Raw genomic sequence first — 8,719 nt, forward strand, 5'->3', positions numbered from 1 at the left:
AATGACGAAATAAAAAACAAACATTTTGGATGGAAATAACTAGTAATCAAATTCTTTTTATTTATTTATTTTATTTTTTTTGTGAACTAGTAATCAAATTCTTGTCTGGAACAATGTAAGAAGTTTTATTAACGCCAGTAGTTGAAATAGCAGTTATTTATATTGAGAATCTGCTCTCTCCTCTCTCTTTCTCTCTCTCTCTCTTTCACACACACACACACACACACACACACACACACACACACACACACTCATAGGTACCAGCTATAATTAAATCACAGAATTAAGAATCTGGGAATACACATAGATATTACTAAAACAGGGGCCAGATGTGATAGTACATGTGTAAAATCTCAATTACTTGGGAATTAAAAGCAACAGAAAGATCACCAGTTAAGAACATCCTGGACAAAAGTTAATGAGATTTTACCTTAAAGAAAAAAACAGTCAGACTTGGTGGTCCATATATAGGGTTCCAGCTACTGGGGAAGTAAAGGTCAGTGGCTGACCTGGGGTAAAAGAGGAAGACCTAATCTGAAACACAAACTAAAAAAAGGGCTGGAGGCATGATTCAACTTGCCTAGCAAGCAACTTCTATCCTTAGTACTGACCAAAAAGAAAATTAAAAATACAATTAGAATTTGAGCTAAATATACCAATTGTTTCATTAGATCAGAAAAAAAGGAAACTGCAAAAGATAAAGTCTCATACAAAAGAACTTTCACTTCAAGTTCCCAGGAACAAAGAAAAATTGTAGTTTTTAAAGAGGTCTACTTTTTGATAACATAGATTGAGGTTTACAAGTTCAGCTAGAAATCAATTAGCTATGCAAGGATGGCTCATTGTACCATAAAATATCATCTCTGTGCTTGCTTAGTGACTTATCAGTAAATTTGCCCAGAAGGGCCCTGACACTGCTCTGGGAACAAATGACATCAGTCTGCCTGGATATTTCAACTGCCAGAGAAAACAACTGCAAGTGAAGCAGCCCAAATCCTGACTTTTGGTGTATAAAAACAGCAGCTAAAAAGGTGGGATAGGTCAAGTGGGAACAAAAGGCCTTGGAGCTGATCCATATACAGTTCCCTGAGAATCTTCTTTAAACTTCTCAAGCAAAACGAATATAACCAATATAAGACAACACTTCTAATTCAGTGGCTCTCTCCCTATTTAAGTTTGGGATTCTTTTAAGAGTGATGAAAGTTATGAATAATTTGCTCCTTTTCTTTTAGAACTGGAACTTAAACTCAGGGCCTTATGCTCTCACTTGGCTTTTTTACACAAGGGTGGTATTCTGCCACTTAAGCTAAACCTCCACTTCTGGCTTTTTGCTAGTTAATAGAGATGAGTCTCACAGACTTTTCTACTCAGGTTGGTTTTGAACTGCCATCCTCAGTCTCCTGAATATGAACCACCAGCACCTGTTTCTGACTTTTCTTCTTTCATCATTTCTTCTTTCATATAAGAGGTTTAGGTGTCTGTGGGAGATTGGAGGGGGTGGTGCTGGTGATCCTGAAGACAATTCCCTATACATACCAGGAAAGAACTATATATTCATGTGCACATCGAATCTATGTACTTTTCATACAATTTCATGTAGCGCAGAAGTGCTAAACCTGCTCTTGGTTTGTAATTAATCACTTTTGTTTGAATGATTAAGAACAAAAACTCTGGTGGATATCATCACTATATTATTTTCACCCAGTAATGTTGGTATTAAATAAATATCTGAGCTAGCTAATTAACTGCCTTGGAATATTAACAGGCAGGACACTTTTCTCAGCCCTGTTGTACACCAACCTATTCTCCATCCCAAAGCAATAACAAACATCCATATTACACTTTGAAGAATAAGGAGGAAATGGGAGAGGAAAGAGAGAAGAGGAAAAAGAGACAAGTGAAGACTGCCCTGTAGAATATGTATGACTTAACGTACAAGAGTACGTTAATCTGAAAATACTTCAAGTTGAAAATGCATCTGAAATGCATCTGATATACATCATCTACAGTACCCTAGTTTAGCAGCAGGAACACTGGAGAGCATCCATTGCTGACCTTTGTGGTCAAGGAACTCTTTGGACTGTCAGCATCCTTGAGGAATATAGTATTGCCTGATACTAGTTGGGAAAGGACCCAGATTCAAACTGGAACCACGGTTTATCTGAATGCAGATAGATTGGCAAACCAATTGGTAAGTCTGTTTCTGATCTCCAGCATTCCATCAAAACAATGCCCCTTTGGAGAATTGATCTAGATACAGTATATGTAAAGATGGCTGTTGATGAATTACTATAGAACGAAATCAGGTACAGAGCTGAGCCTACCCCATGGAGAGTTACAAGAAGAACATTGCCTAAGGAGCTAATGGGTACCAATGTAGATACAGACAGGCTGGTTAGCATTGTTTTTCTCTTAGTGACCAAATCTGATGAAGAATTTGGAAAATGAAATTTTCTTTTTTCACTCTTTTAATCGTGTTTACTTTGCCATTTTACTAGACAGGAAATAAATATGAGTCATTCATGTTTTCAAGGAAATAGCTTCAAGGATAAAGTGTTATTATAAATTAATCTAGCAACACTACGGTGCAGAATTTATTTCACAGAACACTGGGCAGAAAGAACAGGTACTTTCTGAATGCCAATCTAATATCTAAAGCTTCATATCTCTGACTACATGTTAGAAACCATTGCAAGTGCTGAGATTAACTTAGCTATGTTATGACATACCGCAATATACATTCAATAAGCCTTTTAGTCAATCATTATAATAGTTCTATGACTAATAGTGCTCAGTATAGTGGATTAAATTGTCTATCCCCAAAATCCATTTGGGACCTCACAATGTGATCTCCTTAGGAAGTAGGATCTTTGTAGACATCTTTGTTATCACTCTGAATTAGAATAGGCCCTTAATCCAATTTTTGGTATCCCTACAACGACCGAAAATGGACACACACACACACACACACACACACACACACACACACACACACACACACACACACGAAAGAGGGGAGAGAGGGAGAACATAATGTGAGGACAGAATCCGTCTAGAGTTATTCTGACACTGACAAGGGAAGGGACAAGGACAGCAGCTCCTCTAACCGTTTTGGGAAAAATGTGATTCTGATGACACCTTGATTTTGGCCTTCTAGCCCTGTAGGAGAATAAATTCATGTTCTTTTAAGCTCTCCAGTTTATAGTATGTAGACCCTGTCAAACTATCACAAGTAGGTGCTGTTCCCAAGGCTCCATTTAACAGAGGAAATCATCTGTAGAGTGTGACTTTTTCAGGACAGTGAAAAATGAATGTTTTCAAATTTTGAACTAGAATTTCTTCCCTACTTCTGATAACCTTTAGATTTTGATTGCTTTTCTCTAGATGCTTACAGTGTTTAGTCTATTCTGCTTAGATGCTGATCAATCTAGTGTTTTTGTTGTTGTTGTTGTTGTTTTTTTGTGCTGGTACTAGGCTTGAACTCAGGGTCCGGGTGCTGTCCTTTACCTTTTTCTGCTCCAGGCTTGTGCTTTACCATTTGGGCCACAGCTCCACTTCAAGCTTTTTGATATGAATTTCATGGACTTTTCTGCTCAAGCTGGCTTCAAACCATGATCATAATATCTCAGCCTCCTGAGTAGCTAGGATTAGGGCATGAGCCACTAGCACCCAGAATGAGTTATTTTTAATAGTAGTAATATTTGGTGAGTAAGGTAACACAAATTGTGAAATTATTCCCAATTTCCATCTTCTAAAAGAGAAGGGTGGCTTTATTACCAATATCCCTGGAAACTTTAATTAGCGATTTCAGATGCCAATTCGTTTTGAAGTCAATAGAGCTACTCTGGACCTCTCTTCAAAATCCAAGACTGGTGTTTACTTGGAATAAGATAATCTGCAGCAGAAACAGGTCAAGTGAATTGAGGGTCACACTATCAAATGTTTACGACTTCAGAGTGAGATGCAGAGGGGCAGTTTGGGCTCCGTGCATGAGCTGAATCCTCACTTGTTCTCTGGGAGGCACCAGCTGCATAATGCCCAGATATCTTAGAGCAAAATATTGTGTACTGATATTTTATAGTTATCTCGCGCAGTGATCTAATTTCCCACCAATTTCAAAAGAATGTGACCAATTGCACAATCGAAAACAACTGTGACATTCATGCTCCAATCTGTTGCCCGTCAATAAAAACTCTTAAGACCTTTGGAACAATGGCATTTCTTTTTTAAACTCTTTTACATTCTTAATAGGCAGCTTTTAAAAAAATGTATATGTTTGGGTGGATATGTACATCTTAAAGGAAATTTTTGTGCATATGTGTTTTACATGCCAAATATTTGATAAAAAAAAACACCCAACAACTTGGAATAGTTATCGTTAGGGACAACCTGAGGTTATTTTAGCTTCTATAAAACAGTATTTTTACTATCCGTAAAGTTAGAAGAGAAGGACAAGATAATTTAACTAGTCGGGAAAATGCTTCTAAAGGCAATCTGTATTTGTGATCATCATTACCAAAGCCAACTGAAATAAAGATCTCTACCACAGATGTCCCCCACCCCCATTGCTACAAGGCTGCCTTTGTTTGCTAGGATTAGGGTAGAAGCAACTTTGCCCATCTCTGAAATGAGGTCACCACAACCTAACACATGTGGAGGCATGGTTAGCATCTTTGCACTGGGACTTTTGTCAGAAAGCCCCCTGTGGCTACACATTTCCAACCTGCTGGGTCCTCTGTGCGGTGGCTGCTCTCAGGCTGAAAGGCAAAATATTCCCATCTTTCTCTTTAAACAGAGGGGAGGTGGGCACCAGCTAAAAAACATAGGGTATGGCCAGGTTTGTGTTCCCATAAAGGCAGTGTTTTCAAGAGATTTGCCATGCTGGGTGCTGATAAACCCTACTGTTATCTCATGAGTTGACTGCAATCTGGCTTATATCAGGTGGACAGAGAGACTCTAGGCTCTGGAGATGTCATCTCTCATCTAGAGCACAGACCTTCCGCACTATAAGCATGCTCCTAGACTGATGTGAACTAAAATAAAGGTATTTTCCCCAATGCGGGGGGGGGGGAAGTAGATGCCATGAGAGGGTAAGTATTTTCATATTCTCCAACATAAAACTGATACTGCTCAGGATCAGGATTTGAGCTTGCCTAGATTTTTCTGAGGGTGTTACAGAGCTTGGCCCTCATGAGACATAAAATCACAGACAGCAGAGGAAGAGAGTTTATGTCTTAGAATACCAGGTCAATATAGCAAAATTTTGTCTTGATGTGGTCTGTAGGGGGCACTGTAAACCATTTTAACTTAAAATGTTTGTTCCTCACTCTATGAAAGTATACTGTGGACACAGAATCACTGTCATGGGACAGAGACTAGTGTGTTAGGAAGTGATAACAACAAGTTTCCTTTTGCTTTAGGAACTCCAGGACATGCCTGGCGGTGGTAGTGGTCCACAATCCTAGCCACTCAGCAGTGTGAGATCTGAGGACCAAGGTTTGAAACCAGCCTAAGTGGGAAAGTCCATGAGACTCTTATCTCCAATTAACAAAAATCTGGAGGTAGAATGTGGCTTATGTGGTAAAGTGCTCGTCTTAAGTAAAATAAACCTCAGGGATAGTGCCAAGGCCCTGAGTTCAAGACTCAGGACAGGCATAAAAACAATAGCAACAACAGGATACTGCAATATGTAAAAGCTCATACTCACTGCTAATGCTAAGTAAGTAGTTCATTACCTAAATAAGCAAAAGTGGGAAACTTGTTAATAAAAGTTCTATGGTGGCCAGGTTAGCTAACACTAAAAAGAGGTACAGTATTTTTCCAAGATATTTGTAAAAGTTAAAGCAAAATGAACGATTCTCTCTCTCTCTCTCTTTTTTTTCATTCAAGGATTAGCTGGGCACTGGTGGCTCACATCCATAATCCTACTACTCAGGAGGCTGAGATCTGAGAATCAAGGTTGGAAGTCAGCCCAGGAATCCAAAAGCTAGAGTTGGAGCCAAGCTTTGGTTCAAGTGGCCAGCCTTGAACAAAAAAGCTAAAGAACAGTTCGTAGGGCCTGAGTTCAAGCCTCAGCCCCAACATAAAAACAAATAAATAAATGGAACGATTTTTAGGACAATATCATTTTTGTCATACTTGCCTAAGGATAAGGCTGTACTAACAGGGCATGTTAACTGAACAAAACCTTTATTCTTGGTTATTCTGAAATGTAAAGATGCATACATGTAACCACAGAAATAACTGCAGAAAAAGAAAATAACCACAGAAGAGGAAATGAATTCTGAGAAGTATGGTTGACAGGTACATTCATTACCAGGCTTGCTGGAAAACTTGGCAGTGTTTGGGCATGTTTTAAATTATCTCTTGGGACAATGGGTAACAAGCTACTTCAGAAAAACAAATCCTGTCTGTGGATTCTCAGTGCCCAGCAACTCAGAACATGGAACAATCTTGAGAATTTTTCTTTTTAAATACACAAATATTTAATATTATAAGGGAAAATTAGTGCTTTTGCAAATTGTGTGCACATCTTCATATCTTGCTCATGGCTGGTGCTCTACCACTTAAGTCATGCCTCCAGCCCTGAAACACATCTTATTTTCTTGAGGTAAGTAAAAGCCACTGTATCATCTTTTTCATTATAGATGCCAAGTGTGGAGATTGTGAAACACAGAATTTAGGTCCCATGGATCTAATATTCTTTTCTGAACTTTATAATGCCAGAACACAGCGTTACAGTTTAAACTGGTAAAACAAGCATGCCTTAAATACTCTCTACTCCCAGACTAGAGGCTAAGTTGGATTTCCAATTGCTACAGATCCAATCTCCCTTTCTGCAAAGTCCCATGCATGTTCTTCCAGGTGTCCTATTCCACACAATACTGTATCTAAATATGATTTGCTCCTCACATGTGGACAGGGCTAAAAAAGCAACAGAGAGCTTTGTTTTGTGAAACCGAAGTGAAATAGTATTAGGTAGTTCAAATTTGGTAGTCAAAACAAATACGAAATTGTTACACAGCAAACTTCAAAGTATCTTAAAAATATATACTTTATAGTACTAAGACACTGCTGTTTGTCATATAGCAAACACTCAGTAATGGCTTATGGTATTATAGACAATGGATTACATAAAATATGTCAAATGTTTGGGGTTTTTCCACTTTTTTTTGGTGTGTTATGAATCAGAACAAGCATGTCAGGCCTTCATGCTTACGGATCCTTATTATGTAGGAGGTACTGGCTTGAATCCTAAAATATTTACCAGGGAATTATTCACATTTTAAATATAGCAACTAAAACAGTGATAAGCTAAATTTGGTCTAGGTAGAAGGAGAAAATAAGTATTTACTTGAGTCGATGAACATTTTCTCCAGTTTTTTTTTAAATCAGCAAATAAATGCCTCAAATTTTAGCGTGGATAGATTTAATATTGTGAACAAAAGTATTTTCTTGCAGTGCAAGAATTTCTCTCTGTGAAGAGAGGCAGCCAGGAAATTACTATACACTGGACTTCAGCTTCCTGGTCAGATAATTAAAGGCCTGGGGGAATTGAAGGGTGAGGCTCCCAGCAGCAGAGGGAGAGGAGGCGTTAGCTGTGAGAGGAAGAGCTCTTGAATTCCGCATCCTAAAGTGTGTGGGCCAGCTGGTACAGCTGGGGCCCTCATAGGAACTGTGGGTATGGAAAATGTCTACCTGTTCTGGGGCCTACAGGGAAAAATCCTATGATTTTTTTAAGCCAACACGTCAAAATACTATTGCTCTTTCCATTTTCATTGTTGACATACAGTAATAGCACATACTTATACAATGTGTGTATAATTAGAGAACCTATTTTTGTGTGTGTGCTAGTACTGAGGCTTGAACTAGAGCCTGGGCAGTGTCCCTTAGATTTTCACCCAAGGCTGGTACTCTATCACATGAGCCCAGCTCCACTTCCAGCTTTTTGATGACTAACTGGTGGTAAGAGTCTCATAGACTTTCCTGCCAGGGTGACTCCAAAACATAAATCTCAAATCTTTGACTCCTGAACAGCTAGGATTATATGTGTGAACCACTGGTGCCCACCAAGTCAGTGTGTCTTAAAAGATGTTAGCAAAGTCTTTTTTTTTTTTTGGTTGTGGGACTTGAACTTTGGACCTGGGCCGCTGTCCCTGCGCTCTTCAGCTCAAGGCCAGCACTCTACAGCTTGAGCCACAGCACCACTTCCTTCAGCAAAATCTTTGCTCAAAAAGTCCTGCCCCCCTCCGCCCCCCGCCATACTGTTGGAGACTAAATACAGGTTCTCCTCCATGGCGGGCAAGCATGCTAACACGGAGCCCTCACTCCCAGCCACAGAGCTCTGCTTTGTTTTGGTTTTGTGACAGGGTTTTTGCTTTATAGACCAGGTTGGCTTTAAACTTGTAATCTTCTGGCCCCAGTGATAGGATTCCAGGTGTTCAATAACAGACCTGGCTCTTTACATGTGCTACTAAATAAGTTATTATTGAAAAAGCATGTCAGAAAACTGTAAGAATATATTTTAAAATTAAGACAGTTTACTAGTAAAATCAGACAGATTGATTTGAAAATCTTAAGTCCACTTACATGTTTCTCAGATAAGATATAGAATAGGAATCTTACTGGCCTGACACTAGAGATAATAAAAAGAAAGAGAGAGGACAAGAAACTATATAGTCATGTGGAAAATCTTTTAAAAAGCAAATAGGAGGGCTGG

The 8,719-nt window shown here is 38.9% G+C and overlaps 1 protein-coding gene across 4 annotated transcripts in view; it reads right to left on the minus strand.

Annotated features, from left to right (window-relative positions):
* The window catches only part of Ank3 (ankyrin 3, node of Ranvier (ankyrin G)), a 292,644-nt gene that overhangs the window by 192,048 nt on the left and 91,877 nt on the right, over window positions 1-8,719 (minus strand). The gene's annotated exons all lie outside the window — the stretch shown is intronic.

This window comes from Dipodomys ordii, unplaced genomic scaffold, assembly GCF_000151885.1.
Source record: "Dipodomys ordii isolate 6190 unplaced genomic scaffold, Dord_2.0 Scaffold34, whole genome shotgun sequence".
Taxonomy (NCBI): Eukaryota; Metazoa; Chordata; class Mammalia; order Rodentia; family Heteromyidae; genus Dipodomys; species Dipodomys ordii.